The 14,864-nt window shown below is 41.4% G+C and overlaps 2 protein-coding genes across 2 annotated transcripts in view; one reads left to right on the top strand and one right to left on the bottom strand.

Annotated features, from left to right (window-relative positions):
- The window catches only part of angpt2b (angiopoietin 2b), a 510,244-nt gene that overhangs the window by 275,570 nt on the left and 219,810 nt on the right, over positions 1–14,864 (bottom strand). The gene's annotated exons all lie outside the window — the stretch shown is intronic.
- arhgef40 (Rho guanine nucleotide exchange factor (GEF) 40) overlaps positions 1–14,864 on the top strand; it is a 146,410-nt gene that overhangs the window by 120,848 nt on the left and 10,698 nt on the right. The gene's annotated exons all lie outside the window — the stretch shown is intronic.

Below are 14,864 nucleotides of genomic sequence, written 5' to 3'. Positions count from 1 at the left end.
TTAACCTCCAAATGAAGACAAAGAGCAGTATTTGTTGTCTGCAATTTCTTGAAAATCTAAACACGTAACACTTAAAATAATTACCTGTTCAAATTCAAAGTTAATTTTGTCGTTTTTATTCTTAAAAGTTGTCGAAAATTGATTTTTAAACTAGATGCAAAGGTTTCTTGTGTCTTCTTTTTACGTTTTTCAGATATTGTCTTGGGATGTGGCAATTAAGAATGAAAGTCATGGCTCGAATCTGACATGCCAACATGGATAGGTTACATTAAGGGGAGAATTTGGCTGATCTTCAATATTAAGCGCGGATCAAAATGCCCATAATAAGTGACATCATAGGCTAAACAATTGACTATATAGGCCTTCAGAGCAGTTGCAAGTCATACATTGTTGGAAACAAATGTTTTGCCCAAAAATACTTGAGAACATCTAAAGAGCAGACTCAGAAACAAGTGTTCACATGATCTGGATTGCAGTCAAACCTAATTCTGTTGACTTGCTGACTCAGTAGTGCTTGTTTTCAGCCTTCTCAAATCTGTTTTATCTCAATCCCTTTTTGTTGTCAATATACTTCCATACAAGCAGTGCAGATGCTACTGTCATAGGCCCTTGGGAGAGTCTAATCATAATAAAGTCCAGGCATTGGGGAATGGGGCCGAAATGTCCGAGAGCGCTCCATCACATTCGTATTATCACTGCAGCTGTAAGCAGCCAGCAGACAACACGGACGGATGTGAGAGCTAAACAACGTTGTAGAGCCTCTTTCACCTCAGCCACTTATTTCCAAATAGAAGGAAGATCAATACAGTTAGTGAGATTCACTGCAGCGAGGAGAAGAAAGATCATTTACACTGAGAGCAGGACAGTGTTTTAGTTTTTTTTTTTTTATACTTTCAGTCAGTACTCGGCCGAAAATGCTTCTAAGCCCGAGAAAGCTATTATCTCCTTTATTTCATCTCATGATGACAATTACTACTGCTGCAGTTAGGCCTACAGTATTTTTGGTATTGATATTTTTGCAGCATAGTCGTTTTTACTAATATAACTTTAAATCTAGAATTGTTTCGGGACCCAGATAATCTTCTGTTAACAAAGTCAAGCTGAAAGTATTGAAAGACAGGATCAAAATTTATTAAATACTAGATTTAACAAAATAAGATTGATTTTGTTAATATTTTAAAACAAGCTGAAGTCATGTATCAAAAGTCCTGATTGGGAAATTACTTTTTCTTAGTAGGCAAGCATTTTACCAATCTACTTTTCTACATCAACCATTATGAACATTTTTATTCTGGGGTTTTACAAATGCGCCTCACAATTGTATGGGAAACATAAGAAACTAGAGGGAAATAACAGAAAGTACCTTAGTAAACACAAACATACAGACAGACAAACACCATTTGGACTTCTGTTTCTAGCTTTTGTTTTTAGCTCCTGTTGCTAGCGTCAATATTAAGCTAACTTTTCGCTAATTAGAGCCATCTTTTTGTCAAAAATATATAGCTTAAGGATTAGCAACAAGCTAAACTGTTACAGTGAACATATTGAAATATATTGAATTGGTTGACAACATTCATTCATCTTGTTCTCATTGCTACCAAAAGAGTAAACATGAAAGTTAACCAACCGAAAGTAACGTTAAAGCAAAATCAACAGCTCTTGATAGTAGCCTAATCATTATAGTGTAGTGCCGAGAGATAGGAGTCGGTGGCGGTGCATCGAAGGTGCAAAAGGTAACTTTATTGAGGAGCAGAAAAGCACATGTTGCTGGCTTGCAGTCCAAATAGAGAAGAGAAAGAGAAAAGAAGGAGGACACAGGGTGCTTCTCAATCGCGAGGATGCTGGCTTGGTAGTCGCGTACTTCCAATTCACTTCCTTCAGAAGCGAAGCAAGCTTCCAAGCCACGGCTTCGGAAAACGAAGAAGAATGGAACAGGCTAACAAGTGTGCCACTCTCTCTAACGGTTTCAACATAAACTGTACCGAAAATAAATACCTCACGATGTCTATCTAATTATGAACTTGCTTTACTTTCACGGGACACATTTTTGATGATATAAAAACAAATGTAACAAAGTAACATATTTACCAACACATGTTCTACGCCACTACATACTTACATTTAAATCTGTGCTGCGTCGGTTCAGCAATTCTCCGCAAGGGTTTTTGAAATTGGTCCGTGCGCAAAACATTGTGGGGATTTTAAGGACACGAAGTCTACCCATGTGCAGCCTCGAAATGTCCCCCAAACCAAGGACGCGGCCTCGGTGGAATTAAGTATGCTGGAGATTGGAACAGTCCTTCGGCGGCACTCGATGACGTAGCATCCTTGAAATATGGCCTTGGAAGCCAGAATCCTCGAGATTGAGAAACGGCCACACACAGCCATAGGGTCCTTCTCAGGTCGATTAAATGGAATCCTTGCGTCCCTCACTTGCGTCATTTCCATAGGTCATTTCCCTGCGTTTAGTCCCTCCCACCAGGGAGGCATAGAGAGACGCAAGGAAACCACGAGAAGCAGGGAAATTAGTTTTAATAGCAATGGGACGTCCTTTCTTCCGGAGCTGCTGTTCGTCTGACAGCAGCTCTGTCCCGGTTATTTTCACAAACACCCCCGCCTCTGTTAGTACACATTTACTGAAACAAACATTTGTATCATCTGTTGTAGACCCAAATACATTAAATAAAATAAGAACTGATTCTCAAAAAAGATAAACGCCATTCTTAAAATGTATAAACGAAAAAAACGATCACGAAAATGTTTCCAATAAATGAATAAAACTTTTTTTGACAACTTTGTTGTTCAGACAGATCACATATTTGTAACTAAATGATACATTAATTGAAACAAAACACAGTATAGACTGAGGAGTGACCCTCGTGAGTTTCATGTATTTTCTTCACTCCGCTGGGGTACTGCTCTCATGTCAAGAAGCATCAGATCAGTGCATGCCCTGCATCGTCCAATCAGTGAGCGATACACAGTAAGGGGGCGGAGCGAGTATCTGTGGATTTCATCAGAGGATGGTCTGGTCAGAAATAAGCGCNAATTGTGATTTATTTATTGTGGCTTTTAGGTTTTTAGGTATAAAATGTTATGTAATTCAGGCTTATAGTTCATCCTTCTCTAAAAGCCTTCAACAATGAGTCATTGTTGAAGGCTTTTAGAGAAGGATGAACTATAAGCCTGAATTACATAACATTTTATACCTAAAAACCTAAAAGCCACAATAAATAAATCACAATTATGTGGGGAGAGAGCTGTGGTTGATGGGCCATTAGTTGTGTAAATACACAGCTGAGAGCTGCCGTTTCATTCACACTGTTTAATTCAAACAGTAACAACGGACTATTTTTCTTAGCGGATGCATGTCAATTTAAATCAATACATTCAACTATTTTTTAAATCAATAAAAACATTTTCTAAATCCATAAAAGCATTTCAATTAATATTGGGAGTCATGTCGTTACTTTGTTGAGAATGTGTCCATGTAATAAGCGGGATAATGAGCAGCGGCGCCGTCATTATGGGGAAAATAACACCGACAGGCTGATCAGGAGCCCATCGCGAAGCGGAGGGATCGAGATCGGCATGTTCTTGTTCATGAGAGACGTTCTGCAGTAAGGAGGGGCGTTTCACCGATGACAGGTGTTCTTACTTTTATGTAGCTGACGGAGAATTTTTACTTTACACGATACTGTTCAACACTTCATTCTGCTTCACTCTTTAACTAAACAACCGCGGATGTCTTGAAAGACTCTTTCGCTGAAGATTTGGAAGATATCCGCGTTCTTGTGACTCGTAAATACTACGCTTCCTATGTTTTGGTGTGGACTGCGTTCACACCAGCAATGAACCGCTCCAGAGTTCGCAAGCAAGCGCTCCGAGACCACCTATTTTAGCGGACCAGAGTCCGGTTGTTTAGTTCACTTCAGAGGTCTCAGACTGCATTCACACCGACCCAAATGAACCGCACCAAGCGGCTAAACGCACCAGGGTTAGATTCAACCGGACTATACAAGGCAGGTGTGAACGCAAGTGTCAGAAAACACAACACTCTCTATTTTCCTCCATACCCAAATCTCTTAAAAAGAGGCTGCAACGGATCTGATACAGACTGATCCAGATTTGAACACTTATATGACGTCACAGAAGTGGCGCTACGGCTATTGGGCCGACTCCACCAATCAGGAGGAGACAGCCACGGACATTGCCGTTCGAAAGCGCTGGAGACGCTGTAGTACATATGCCAGGCCTGTAGATGGTGCTGTTCTCACAGAATCAGCCAGTGTTAAATTGAGCGAAATGAGGAATGGCTAAAATGCATGATCTGTTTGGTATTTTGAAAAATAAAAAGTATAAATATGCCTTATGTAGGTAAGGTCCTACACTATATTATTCAAATATAGCATGATAGGTCCACTTTGTGTATATGTTACAATAAATAAATATTTATAACAACAGATTTCTGATCATTCTGGAACTTTTGAGATGCCACGTTTTTGGACTTTGAGTTTGCTTTTACAGATGTTGAAACCGAGCCTAATGGATGCTCATGAAGTTATAAGAGATCCTATTCGTTCACATCGGAGGAGCTACAGCGAGTGATGATGGCTGTATCAAAACTATTTTGTGTCTTGTCCCCTGTGCAAAGAGCCCTTCGCACTGAACACCAACATCAGAGAGCAGCCGGATGATTTTCTATCCCCATGATACACATTACTCTGACTTTAATATCGGATGAAAGCAGAAATCCGGGCATTGTTGTCCAAAGGGCTGTTCATCCTGTAATCATGAGCAGTTAGAGGAGCAGGAGTGCTTTCAATGAAGGTGTGCCAATCTACTCCACAGATAATGGTGTTTCACATCCAAAATAACAAAAATAAGAACCAAAGTTTTTTTAATGTTATGGTGAAAGTTTTGATGTTGCTTATATGGAAATTGATCATTCTAGAGTGGGTTTCCAAGTGTGAAGAATCCCACCCAAGAGTATTAGGCCAAGGCATAATGTAAAACATTAATATATAATTAAAAAGGTTAACATTTTGCAATACGTTCAATCTTTCAGTGAATACGCAAACTCAAATTTATCCTAAATTGGTATTTCATTTTTTCTTTTTACTTGTATTCAATTTTTGTATTTAAAATAACAGATTGGATCTCTTATTTACTCTGTAATACATTTTATTTACTTTTATTTGATTGATTTTCTTAAAATTATGACTCATCTCTTTCATTTGCTTTTACAAATAAAACAATATTTACTTTTATTTGATTTAAATTTGTTTCATAATTTAAACCTTTTTTTTTAAATGTAATTTTAATTATTTGTACATTTTTCCCCGCTATGCTTGGCCCTCGTAGTATTCCATACAAAACAAAACCACAATGGTGTCGAAAAACCTTTTTTGTTTTACTTTCTAGTTTTCTTTCCCATTTAACTTTAGCCTTGTGAATCATAACAGTTCAATTATCAAGTGTTTCAACTTCTGGCTTTGAAAATGCGCTTTTCAATTTTCTCCATTATGTATTTATGCCATCTCTGTCTTTACCGTTTATAAAGCTGTGTCAGAGTTCTGCGTCTGTAATCTCATGAGGTTTCATATTCATAATTTAATAAATGAATTCAACCCTGTCCAGTTTGTATCCCGTTTCCATTATAAAAACTAAATGTAAATTGCATTTAAAGTGTATGCAAATCACGTATCAAAAACAAACTAATTTAAATTCTATTTATTGAGTACTGCGCATCTCAAAGAAGATTATTACTTTACTGGAAAAAACATGTTATAGGCAGGCTGAGTCAGGAAGAGAACATGAACATAATGTTGCCCTTTGCCCGTTTGTACGAGTGAGATGTTTGACAGCTTCCAGACTTATGGGAAGTGGAAAAATGGAGTGCCCCGGTGAATTATGAATGAAGCACCTTGACTGATGGGCAGTAAAAACGTATGGCAGCACCTGTCTCCTCCATGAGGTCCTTGAATCAATATACTGAACATTAAATACTACTTTCTGCAACGTATAAATTGTTTTCAGTGCGACAATAAATTATGCTAATGTAGAAACACAGACGCACAATAAACCACATCGTCCGATCGTTACATCCGAGATCTGCAGAGTTGATGTCCGACCATAACGTTTTTTATTTTGCCAAAGCTTCAGATCGCGTGTAATAACTTTGGTGAATTTGAAAGAAGAAGATAATTTTTTTTAATTCTTCAGGACCATATTTTTGGCATGGACTGTTTAGAAGTTCATTCATTGATTGGTTTGTCGAGAACTGTTCTAATTAGTCGAGTTGTAGCCGGTTATCTTGTTTTATTGGAACAAAAAGTGATTGGAGAGGGTGAAGCGAAGATCATCTGATCCCTGAGCAAGACATTTTAGGAAACCAAATTGTTTCGATTAACTTTCATGAACCAAAAAGATATGTAATAGGTTCAAGAACCAACACGAACACATGGAGATCACCCAAACCGACTTTTAGCAATTGAGGCCATACAATCATTAGGGTCATTTTTTCTATACAATTGAATTACGTGTTGCAACCTAAAGGCAATGTTGCATTGGTTTAACTTTAGACCCAGTTTCTTCTGAGTCTACTCGAAGGGGACCATCATTTACACATTGAATATCATGAGGTATTAAAAAAGACCTTTAACCAGCAATTGAAAGCAAAACATCTTAAGGAAAATGTTTACTGAGATAAGGAATCAAGTGAGATGTTCGGTCATTTTCGCATAGACTTCTAACAATCAGACTTCTTTTTGTAAACAGTGGAGGCACTTTCAAATTAGCTTTACTTTTGAGACCCAGAGTTTGTGCGTTCATTTTCAGTCTGCAACAAGATGTATCCCTTTTCTATAATGTACAATTGTGTTTTTCATTTAAAAGATATATTTCAGATGTCTAATGACCTTGGTGAATTTCCTTCTTTCTTAACAAAAGTTACAGGGACAAACATTCTTCGTCGACCACAAAATGAATCACGTCTGAGGTTTTCTTGTAAAAAACTTTTATTACATTTCTCACAGAATGAAAAAAAATCATCATAATCAATCAGATATTCATATATTAAACTTTTGAGAACAGAACAGAAAAAGTGCCCCGTCATCACACAACCTAGCCAAACCTTCACTTTGGGCTGATCACTACGGCAGCCGCTCTAAATGACCAGTCACTCCCATACAGCAGCCAGAGAAACGCAGCACTATTTCACTGTAGCTAATTCATTCTGAGTCAACACCCCTTCCATATCATGCATTAGCTAATTAGCTTTAGCTGCTGACTACAGCTGCACAACAGTCACATATCTTACTTCAGATACTGACTTATAAATTAACCAACTGGATTAAATGTCCCTGTCAACATAATGACATCATACACAAAAAAAGGCATTGGTCAAATGTAGGCACCTGTTCCAGGGAATAAGACAAAAGTTTAGTTTGAGATTTAAAGAAGGAATTATAAATAGGCATTAGAGATAGGAATCAGAACCCCTAAAAAAATGATTAAGAACCCAAAACCGTGTAAAAATAAATAAATAAAACTAAGTTCACAGTAATACTATGTAAATTGGCAGTAACCACACGTGCTGGTTATTTCACAATCTTGAAAAACATACCAAAAAAAGCCTCCAGCAAACACTTAGGACGTGTAATGCACTTGATTTCTGATCATGAAGTAGCTCCACACATTGGATGGCAGATGGCCTTGGTGGTTAAAGCCTCTGCAGAAAAACACATTCACATGCTCTTGCTCCTGCACGCACACATGTACGGAAGCCCAATGAGGCAAGGGGAAAAAATAATATTTTGGTGATCCATTTTCTGATCAAAATCGTTGTCTCTTTTGTTTATGACTCAAGAACAGAACAAATAAAAGGTTTTTGATGGGATCATTTTGTGGAAATTGGTGAACTAAAGTGTTTTGTCAGGTGTTGTAAATCTAATTTAGTCCATAATAGGCTGAAGTGCAACTCCATCCCATGTATGAAATAGGATTAAAAGCATTTAATGTTTTCTTTCACACGTTCTTCATGCACTCTAAATCCGAGGCACATACATGGGCACTTAAAGAACACGCTGGAATAATGTAACAGCGTACACTGAGCTTTTAAAATGTAGTTTTTCTAATTGTGCTCGCGAAACGTGGAATAATACAGAAAGATAGAGTTCCGTACATTTTTTCCCTTATGGCGATTAAAATTGTTCATGTCATACTCCTAGGCGGTCTTGTCTTGATTAAAAGGTTTTGTTTTTTCATATCATATACAAATTATTATTATTATTATTATTATATATGCTTGTAAAGCGCTTTGAGCACCAGGAAAAGCGCTATATAAATATAATGTATTTTTATTATTATTATATTTTCTTTCTTAACTGTGCTATAACTAAATGTTCTTCTTCAATGTATTTATGGGTCACAATCAAGGTATAATTAATGAAATGATTAAAGTTCATTTCTATCCAAAACAAAGACATGACAGTAACAACATTTGCTAACAAACTGTACATGCACCAGCTTAATAAGTGCAGGACAGACAACTAGTTCCAGCAGATTTAGAAAGTGATTCAGCATTTTTTTTTTCTCACTTGCGTCTCAGGGCCTCCGTACATATGCAAGACTCTCTTTCAAATTGGAGGAAAAAAATCCCCAAAAGGCCAAATTTGTTTAAGTATGGTTGCTAGCCATCTGTTAACAGACTGCTGCTGTAAACGGTCTGGCTTGAAAGGTTGTATCCATGCTATGAGTTAGAAAAACAGGAGACATTCAGACATTCCTCCTCTGACCACACACAACTAAAAGTCTCCAACCTCATCAGCTAAGTGAGGCGGTCTACAAGCTTATCGTCTTACAGTACAAAATCTTTAAATGAGACTCAAAAGATGCTCAAGTCAGTCCAAGATTCGATGTCCTAAAGTCCCCTGGCTGAACAGGAAGTGTGCGTTGGCCTGGCCATGACGTATTTGTGGAGATCCTGATGTCAGACACAGATGGCAATGTTTTTGTGAGAGGTCCGTATAAAAACTATACAGTGTTGTCTGCCATGTCCGTTCCCTCTGTTCTCTGCTACCTGGACGCGTCGGGGATGAGTCTCTTAAACCATCCGCCCACGGCCACGTCCACTCGCAGCACCAGAGCGACCCCGATCAGCAGAGACACGCTGCTCACCAGGAACCCCGAGGCCTCAAACATTAACCTGCGGGGAGAGAACAGAGGATATAGTAGAGTCTATATATACAGTATATCATTCTTAACAGGATTTATTTTCTATAGTAAGTCCATACTATAAAGATCTATGATTTGATTTTGTGTTAATAGGGAACCTTAACATGATTTTCCCATTTAAGATGTAAAAATACAAAAAAATGACACTATTTGAACAAGAAAATTATTCCAGAAATGTTTTTCTATAGTAAGTCTTAAGGATAAGATCTATAAATCAAGATATCTGATAAAAAAAAAAAAGATCCATTCAAATTCTTTAGTATAAGATCTAGATATTTGTTGAAAAATAAGTCCTCCCATCCTTAAACACCTTTTTCTTAACAGGGTTTTCACACTTAAAAAAGCTATCAAGTCAGCATCTTGTATTCTTTTCAGGTTAGTTTGTTAGCTTGCAACTGGCAGTGGGTGACCGTGTTAAGAAACACAATATTATCTTAGTAAGAGATCCACGGTACAGTTACAAATCTAAAAACTGCACAATGTCTGACCTGCGCTCAAGATTTCAGGTTTCTTTGCCAGTGTTGATCTTTCTCTGTCTTTTCTTATTTGTGTAAAAGACAGTGATTGGGTTCCATTTGATTTTTCCTGGAACATAAATCCCTCCTGTCAGTGAAGAGATGCGTCTGCCCTCTAGTGGCAAACTTTGCGTGTCAGAATAGTCAAGGATGTCAGGGACATAAACTAAAGAAAAACAAATGTTTGAGTAAAGGGGATCTGGAAAACATGTTTCTCCATTCTGTTGAAGTCTCAATGTGATGCATTCTGATGAATGACAAACAGCATTAATTCAAGTCAGGAACTTTGCTTTCTGGCTAAGCAGATGTAAATAAGGACACGAACATGGTGTCACTGTCAACCACTGTAATATATATTTTAAGAGTCTTTCCTGTAAGAGAGTTTGTGTGAGCTGGAAAATTCATTCGGGCACTTACTTGGGTGCGAAAACCTTCCACACCATTAGGTGTCTCCTGAGGATAGCAGCAGCACAGACCGAAGAGAAGACCTGTGAAGGGACGCAGGCACAGCGACGTGATTAAGGTACGCGGAGGAAGCAAGGACTGCATGCAAGACGTCAAATGATTATTACACATCGGACTAAAGAAAATAATCCTAGGTTATAGATTACAAAATATCCCAAATGTTTTAGATTGGAGACAAAATATATTGGTACAGATGCTGCCGTAATGTGGAAATCTATCAATCATCAGAATCAGAATACTTTTATTTATCCCATTTAAATCATTGGGTTTCGTGTCAGTTTCTCCACTTTGGAATGGTAATAAAAAAAAACGATAAATAAAAGAATATTTAAAATAAAAATATGAATAAAAATAAGAAATGAAAGAAGCACTTTGCAATAAAAATATACAATAACATAGACATTTACATACGGTAGTGGCATTTCCAATAAATAGATGAACAAAATAAATTCCTATTTTTGTATACATTTCTTTAAGTAAAATGTCAAATAAAGATTAAAAAAATCGGTATACAAATACTAGAAGTTAAAGTAGAATTGGGCACATTTTACGTCGATATAACACGTACAATACAAAATATAGAGGTAAGATAAGATTAAAAAGAAGCAAATGCAGTAGCACTTATAATGGGTTTGGCTTGTAAGATAATGTTCTTACAGGATTCTTGCCTTTTTTTGTATCTTCATGGTTTAATACACCTATTGTAAGTTGCGTTGGATAAAAGTGCAGCTAAATTGCAGTTTAAAAGGGTTCGGCTGCTCATGGTGAGGAATATATTTGGTATACTGACCGGACAAAAGCGTTTCACGGTCTGTAGACGTACCTGTGCTCCGAGAATAAAGAGGTAGCGTGTTGCGAGTTGCAGCAGGGCGGAGGTGAACTGCTGGGGGTGTTCTCTCAGTCTCATCTCCATCACAGCGTCCTCTCCCTCGTCCCCGCAGGCTCTGCCCCCCCGACTCCCACGCACCTCACACACCAGGGGCCAGAAGAGCAGCAGCGGACAGGCCACTGTACAGAGAGACGTGGAATCAGGTTCATCTTAACTTTACAGTTCTATACATTAGCTACCGTAATTTTCGGACTATAAGGCGCACCTGAATATAAGCCGCAGCAGCTAAATTGAATGATGTGTACATATATAAGCCGCACTGGACTATAAGCCACAGGTGTTTTAATGTTGAATTACCATATGTAAGGGTTCGTGCACAGAGGGGATTGTCGGGAAAGAGATGGCTGTTTGAGGAAGCTCCCATTTATTAACATTTCAACAAACAAGTTGCATATTTGCATAACGTATTCAAGTGTTACCATTTAGTGCAATAGTAGCTACAGAACATGTACTGTGCTGTGTAAACTGTACTGTATCACATAGCGTTTCAGACACACAAAGACCCGGGCGAAGTTATGGCCGACTTCTCCGCCGCCCGGGACCGGTGGACCGCAAGCCGGACGGACTGCACAAGCAGCACAGGCTCGACAGGAGCAGAACTAGCCCTCTCGCAGGACCAAATTTCGGCGCCAAGCGCATCGAAAATAACGCCCGCAAACGCACCGCTAGCGCAGGTCTAACCGTAGCGTCCCGGATGCACCTCCGCAGCACCGACGGACCGACGACGGCGGGAGTCGAGTCTCGAGCAGAAGGAGACCTCTCCGGGCGCCAGTCTCGACCCGGGGCTCCTTTTTTTGCAGATTTCGGCGGCTTCTAGTGTCGACCAGACTGGGGCGTTGCGGAGGGAGAGGGCAGAAGAAGACCACGGGAGGAGGCGACGCGGAGCGACGAAGAGCTGTCGATACACTAGCGTCTTAGCCGGCATGGAGGACACAAGAGAGACCGAGAGTGTAAGGGTAGGTAGAGTTGACCTACCGGACAGGAGGGGGTAGGTGCTGGAGACTTCCGTTCGACCGAAGGACGGAAGGGGCGGGCAGGGGCAGCTGAACTCTTCTTCTCGGCGTGGGAGGAGCGGACCGGGCACAGGACCACCGTCGGAGATGGAGAGGACAGTGCAAGGTGCGCACAGCCGTCCTTGTCCCGAGGACGGTCGGCAGGGGGAAGGAGAGGGGGGAGAGGGCCGACGTCCCTGTTGGTCGACTTCTTGGAGGGGTGATAGCAGGAGAGGCAGCAGAGAAGACCCGAACACCTGCATGGACGACTTTGCGACAAGTGATAACCAAAATTGAAAGACAAACAAGACTAACGCCACAGAACAAAAGACAAGTGCACGCCGTGACCTAGGAGGGAGACTCCGGGCACAACGGACCGCGACGTCACCCGGCAGTCGCGGTGGGGCTCCTGTCGAAGTCCTTGGAACTGCCTCCACCACTAGCCGGACCCGGTCGAACCACGAGGGGGTCCGGCGGAAGACGGAGGACCCTGAGCCCTCAAGGACTAGACCGACCTAGGGGAGTGGCACAAGTAATTTCGGGTTCCTATTTTTCGGGGTCGGGCCCAGTCAGAGTCTGGGGCAGGGCGATGGCTCGCTCGTGGCCGTAGTCGTGGGTCTGGCTCGCGTGGTGGAGTAGGGCGTCCTAGATGGTCGCGTACGCAGCGAGCCGACCCTGCTGCTGTCGTCAAGCACGCCGCTACACCTGTGTCGGGGGCGCCAACCTTCCCCATCCGGGATGCCCCCGAGCCCTGGTCCCAATGGCCGGGGGAACCTACGACAAGACGCCGTACCGACCCTTAACTGAACGACCCCCGAACGACGGTGGGCCCTCCCCGTACCCGACGACAGGAAGAGACGAACGACGACCTTTACCTGAGACACGTGTAAGTGCGCCAGGAGGGTGTGGGAGGCTTTCAGACGTCCCTTGGAAGAGACCACTCCTAAGTGTTGTTAGGTGTGCAGATAAAGAAGACCCGAATAAACAGAGCAACATTCTCCTCCGGGACCCTCCGTTCTCTTCTTGTTGTAGACAAAGAGTTAAGAGTTCAAAATAAAGTTAACAACAAACAAAAAAAGAGGACACAACTTTTGGTGTAATATATGCCATGAACAATAACCAGTTGATTTAAGGTGACTTGTGGAAGGGAGACAAGGGGGTGTTCGACTGAAATTGCAGGGGAGCCTGGGACACCAACGAGACCAGAAAGGACCGGCGGTGCCCGTCAAGAAGGTGCCGGTGTCCTGTGGAGGGGGGTGGAGGGAGGGTAGGTCCCCCGCCGTCGGCACAAGCACCCAAGGGGACTGCCTGGTGGTGTCCCCGTGGACGACCGGGCGGAGAGACCGCAGGGAGTTTGTGAGCGGAGAGTGTAGAACAAAGAGTCCATCAATATGTCATTTACCGAGTTTGTTTTCCTGGTAACAAATTGTAATTACTTTCGGTTTAACACTAAAGGTACACTTTATTTTTATACAAAATGATCAACCTCTACACTTCCTAAATATAGGACATGGTCTTTACATAAAATTACTTAAATTTTATGGTTAAATTCACTAAAATAATATTAACTATTTTGTGTGACCTTTAATCTATAGAACCCCTTACCTAAAAATTTTTTTACTTTTAAGTTTGTTTCATGGCATTAAAACCTGATATTGGCGCCGGAAAAAAGGGTAAAAAGCTGGCGACGCCGAATATAATTGCCACGCCGATTAGATACCTAAAAAATGTCGATTGCACCGGTGTTCCCCCTTGAGGATTTTAGAACCTAAAATGGTCCAACATCAGGTGGTGGAATTGGAAGATACCCGAGATACCGGCCAGGCGCGGTGAATTCGCCCCCGAGGCCCCGTACCTTTTCGAACCCTCCGGCTCCTTTTCTGCCACTACCTGTCCATCGCGCCCGGTTTTCATTTTCACCTTTGGCTCTCCACCATGCTCTCTGTCCTTGCTCTCCGTTCCTGTCTGGTCTGTAATGCCTCCGCTCCTGTCAAACAGGGGGCAATGGTGACCAACTTTTGGTGACGACATCTAGGTGACGGCCATGCCACGCCGACCCTCACGTGGCAATTTAAACTTTCAACTTTTTCAAACACCACAGACTTGCGATACACAACTATGTCATGTCAAATGTGTCGTGTCCTGGTAAAAGACATTCCAATGATAAACGTGATTTACCATTGTGAAACTTATTGGCAATACCTTTATACGTTGAACCCAAACAACTTTACAATTATTTACCCTCGAAGGAGGTTTGTTCGGTAGAGAAGGGGGCTGTTAGGTGGAGACACGTGCTTGGGAATGTATACCCATTAATTTGTAATTTTGGGACGCCGAATATCCAGGTCACGCCGAATATATACATGGCATGAAAAAGCCCTGATATTCGGCGCGGAAAAAAGGTAAAAGTGCGACGCCGAAATATATTGCCAACGCCGATTAGATACCCTAAAAATGGTTCCGAGTGCCCCGGTGGTGGAATTGAGATTACCGGAGATCCCGGCCAGGCGCCTGGGGGGGTTGAAATTCCGCCGCCCAAGGTCGTCCTTTTCCGAACCTCGGCACCTTTTCTCACTCTGTTCCATCGCGCGTTTTCAATTTTCACCTTGGCTTCTCACCACGTCCCTCTGTCTTGCTCTCGTTCTTGTCCTGTCTGTAATGTCTCGCTTCTGTCAAACAGGGGCATGGTGACCAACTTTTGGCGACGACATCTAAAGTGGACGGCCATGCACGCGACCCTACGCCCGGGTGGCAAATTTCAAACTT

This window comes from Notothenia coriiceps, unplaced genomic scaffold (genome assembly GCF_000735185.1).
Source record: "Notothenia coriiceps isolate Sejong01 unplaced genomic scaffold, NC01 NC01_scaffold00037244, whole genome shotgun sequence".
Lineage (NCBI taxonomy): Eukaryota > Metazoa > Chordata > Actinopteri > Perciformes > Nototheniidae > Notothenia > Notothenia coriiceps.
This window is presented reverse-complemented; position numbering and strand designations above follow the sequence as displayed.